This window comes from Aquila chrysaetos (genome assembly GCF_900496995.4).
Source record: "Aquila chrysaetos chrysaetos chromosome W unlocalized genomic scaffold, bAquChr1.4 W_unloc_1, whole genome shotgun sequence".
NCBI lineage: Eukaryota > Metazoa > Chordata > Aves > Accipitriformes > Accipitridae > Aquila > Aquila chrysaetos.
The window spans coordinates 3432526-3437403 of record NW_024470321.1 but is presented as its reverse complement, the minus strand read 5'-3'; positions in this window follow the sequence as shown (position 1 = coordinate 3437403).

Sequence of the window (4878 nt, the reverse complement as noted above, 5' to 3'; positions counted from 1 at the left end):
TTCCAGTGAGCAGTAAACGGGGGCTGGTGTCGGTGCATCCTACTGCCTGCCGAACAGAATGTGCAGACTAGAATGACAACAGGCATTTAGCAGAGGGTTTTTAAATCTCGGTGTCTACTGAAGGAACTTGCTTCTCAGGCTTCTCCCACTGATTCTGTTCTCAGAAGGGGAGCCACTCAGTGCACCCTTTAAACACCACATATGAATCTGTATAAATAAACACTGATTGTTTGGTCTCAACTTCCTTAGTAAATACACTCCACACAGCGATCAGCTCTCCTACTTGAGCACTTCCTTCCACTTCTATCACAATTCGGTCCCCTGAATCAATATGTAGGGCTACTGAGAAGTCAGGGATGTGTTTCCTCCAAAACACCAACAGGCCTAAGGCATGTTGGAGTTCGTTCTTATTTGCAGGCATTTTCACTAGTTCAAGGGTGGTCAAGGTTTCAGGAGGAATGCACACTGTTCTTCCTCTCCACTAGATACCCAAGAACTTCACTTCGGAAGATGGGAGTTGTATGTTTTCATCTGGAATTTGGAGTCCTAATTTTTCTAGGTGAGTAATTATCTCTGTTTGGGTCTGTCCCACTGCTTTGGTATCAGGGCTGCCAATTAATACATCATCAATATACTGGTATACCTTAACCCCTTCTGTGGGAGTGATTTTGGCAAGTTCTTGAGCCAATGCATAATGCACAATCATTGGCAAGTGCCGATATCCCTGGGGGAGATGTGTAAAAGTGAATTGTATCCCTTCCCATGTAAAAGCAAAGTGATCTCTCTCTGCTTCCTGCAAAGGGACCATAAAGAACAGATCTTTTACATTGATAGCTGCTAAAATTTGATGGGCTTGTTCTTGTATTGTTGCAATCAGCTTGGCCATGTTAGGCACTGCAGCTGTTAAGGGACCTGTATTGGCATTCAGGTGCCAGTAGTCAATCGCCACTTTCCGTTGGGTTTACGGACTGGCCACACCAGGGAAGTATAAGGTGAGTGTGTGGGGACAACTATCCCTTGCTCCTGTAGCTCAGATACTACAGGGGCCATCCCCTCTCTCGCCCCTAGGGGCAAGGCATAGGGTTTCACATTGACTATTTGTGAAGGTGGGAGTGCAGGTGCAGACTGCAAAAGTCTCATCGAGGCCGCAGGGAGTCTGAACTTCCATTCCCTCCCCTTGGAGTCTATCCATGCTCTCCCCTTCAATAAGTCGAGCCCCAAAATGTTTGTTGGTAGCAGTCCCAATATCATTATAGTTTCTGTCGCAGTCTCATCTCCTGGCAACCAGCACTTAACTCGAGCAGTAGCCTGGGGCTGAGAGTTTCCAAATACATCGGTTACCCATATCTGTTTCCAGTCAGCAACTATGCCGTTGCGATTGACAACATCATCTTATAGTTAGAAAAACCCCTGTCCCCAATATCCTCGTGCCTCGTCCTCACTTAGTAGGATATGGTTGCCCCCAGTAAGGGATACTCTCCATACATACTCAGTTTCCGTTTCTTGGGGTCCCCAGGAATTTTTTTCCTGAATTTTAGCTAAATCGGTGGGGGAATAGGGGACGATGAGGGTGGTAACTTGTTGGACTCCTCCTTGACCACCATCCACAGTCTTAGTCTTAATTAAAGGTCACATCATGGTTTCCCCCCTCCCAAGAAAAATATTTCCTTTATACGTCCTAGGTCTTCAAAAGGGTATGATTTTTATTCCTTTCCCCCATCAGAGTCTGCATCCACATCTTCTACATCGATCTGGGAGCGATTTTCACCTAATTGCTCCCTTAATACCCTTTCCTACTCCAAAGCCTCAGTCAAAGCGGTATATAGTCTCTGGTTAGTCACTCGCTCGGTGGCGAGTTGATTGGAGAGACTTCTTGTTTCATTTTCCAATTGCTCCTGCAAAGCCTTCACTAAATCTTGAAGGGATTTTATCGTCTCCCCTTCTGCTTGTTGGACCATGCGTTTGTCCTGTTGTGCTGCCACCAGAGTGGCTCCTAAAACTGCACAAACCAACGCCTTCCCTTTTCCTTGCTTCAACCTTCGTTCTTTAGCCAAAATGAGAATTCTGTCTGCTATAGCTTGTGGATCATGCCAATTGTTATGGGCCCCAGTCATAAAAAGGGGGAGAGGGCCGGGCATTGTAGCCCTCTAATCTCTCCACGAGAGGGGTACAGTCTACGGTTGGACCTCCCAGGGGGGCTATAATGAGCACGCAATTACAGGGATCAGATCCCTTTATTAGTCCTCTGAGGGCTATCTCCCTTTGTGTATGACTCCTCTCAGAGACAGGCCACAGCAAAGACCTAGTCCCAATGATCGCTTTAGCAACACCAAGGGAATCCTGCCAAGCAGGCCAAAAAAAATGTCACGACCTGTGCTGGATAGACCAGGGAGGGGTCGTGGTGAGTTCTGAATTCCTTTGGGCTAAATTAAGGTGAAGCTACACCAAGGGATCAGTTGAATGTTTTATTTATGGCAGAAGCAGCCTCAACTTGGGAGGCATAACAGCAGGTGGCGTGGTTTCTCACAACAAGAATTGGCATGAAACTACATCAGTAAACCGTATAACACATGGTAACCACATATATATCGATTCAGGGAAGAAAATAAGGTGAGTCACGAGGTTCAGAGTGGACCCCCTTGCTTTCTAGACTCCTTCTCAGAGAGGAGCTTAGGGGCAGCTAGATCCACTCTTAGTCCCAGACTTGGTCAACAGTTTACATCTAAAGGGATGAGGTGTAGGGATTATGAAAAAAGAGAAAAAGAAAGAGAAAAGAGAAGAAAATGAGAAAGATTTCATCAGTCCTGGGTCCAGCCAGTCTAGAGGTCCAGTTCCAGAGGGTGCATATATGTGGGGCTTCAATTCGTGTCCTTTTATAATCTCCTTGCCCCTCCTTTCGGTGGGCACTCGAACTCATTAGGCTAATGTGGTAGGTTGACCCTGGCTGGGTGCCAGGTGCCCACCAAAGCCGCTCTATCACTCCCCCTCCTCAGCTGGACAGTGGGGAGAATATATAACAAAAGGCTTGTGGGTCAAGATAAGGACAGTTTAATAAAGTGAAAGCAAAGGTCACACACAAAAGCAAAGAAAAACAAATTATGTTATTCTCTACTTCCCATCAGCAGGTGATGTCTGGCCACTTCCTGGGAAGCAGGGCTTCAGTACGCATAGTGGTTGCTCCAGAAGACAAAAATGCCCCCCCTTCCATCTCCCTTTATTTAGCTTTTATATCTGAGCTGACGTCATATGGTATGGAATATCTGTTTGGTTAGTTTAGGTCAGCTGTCCTGGCTATGTCCCCTCCCAAGATCTTGCCCAGCCCCAGCCTGCGGTTGAGGGGGGGCAAAAATGTTGGGGAGACAGCCTTGATGCTGTGCCAGCTCTGCTCAGCAGTAGCCAAAACACTGGTGTGTTATCAACACCTTTCTAGCTACCAATGCAGAGCACAGCACTATGAGGGCTGCTATAGGGAAAATCAACTCCATCTCAGCCAGACCAAATACAAAGGTGTAGTTTTGCATTATAATGACCTAAACTAAGTATTTGCATTTGAAGCCTCTGCCATTTATCTTGCTGTGCCTGCAGGTTGGTTTATCAGTGATTGGTTTATCAGTGATTGGTTTATGAAGTGATCATTTCTTGCTGACAAATGAGCCATGTTCAGAGCCTGGTCAGTCTTACAATCATTCATATCAACAGAACAGATCATCTAGATTTGCTGGACTATACCAGCAAATATACTATATTTTCAGCATACCTCTTAATTTTTTGTTATATCATACAAGTATTTTTGTACTTTTGTGATGGGTTGACCCTGGCTGAATGCCAGGTGCCCACCAAAGCCGTTCTATCACTCCCCCTCCTCAACTGGACAGGGGAGAGAAAATATAACAAAGAGCTTGTGGGTCGAGATAAGGACAGGAGAGAGATCACTCACCACTTACTGTCACGGGCAAAACAGACTCAGCTTGGGGAAAATTAACTCACTTTATTACAAATCAACCAGAGTAGGGTAATGAGAAATAAAACCAAATCTCAGAACACCTTCCCTCCACCCCTCCCTTCTTCCCGGGCACAACTTCACTCCCGGCTTCTCTACCAACCCCCCCAGCGGCACAGGGGGACGGGGAATGGGGTTTACGGTCAGTTCATCACACGTTGTTTTCTGCTGCTTCATCCTCCTCAGGGGGAGGACTCATCACACACTTCCCTGCTCCAGCGTGGGGTCCCACCCATGGGAGACAGTCTTCCACGAACTTCTCCAACGTGGGCCCTTCCCACGGGCTGCAGTTCTTCACGAACCGCTCCAGCATGGGTCCTTTCCACGGTGTGCAGTCCTTCAGGAGCACACTGCTCCAGCGTGGGTCCCCCACGGGGTCACAAGTCCTGCCAGAAAACCTGCTCCGTGGGCTCCTCTCTCCACAGATCCGCAGGTCCTGCCAGGAGCCTGCTCCAGCGCGGGCTTCCCACGGGGTCACAGCCTCCTTCGGGAACCTACCTGGCCCGGCGTGGGGTCCTCCACGGGCTACAGGTGGATATCTGCTCCACTGTGGACCTCCCTGGGCTGCAGGGGGACAGCCTGCCTCACCATGGTCTTCACCACGGGCTGCAGGGGAATCTCTGCTCCGGCGCCTGGAGCATCTCCTCCCCCTCCTTCTTCACTGACCTTGGTGTCTGCAGGATTGTTTCTCTTACATGTTCTCACTCCTCTCTCCGGCTGCCGAATACCGCCTGTCCCAACTTTTTTCCTTCTTAAAAATGTTATCACAGAGGCGTTACCACTATCACTGATTGGCTCGGCCTTGGCCGGCGGCGGGTCCGTCTTAGAGCGGGCTGGTATTGGCTCTCTCTCGAACACAGGGGAAGCTTCCAGCAACT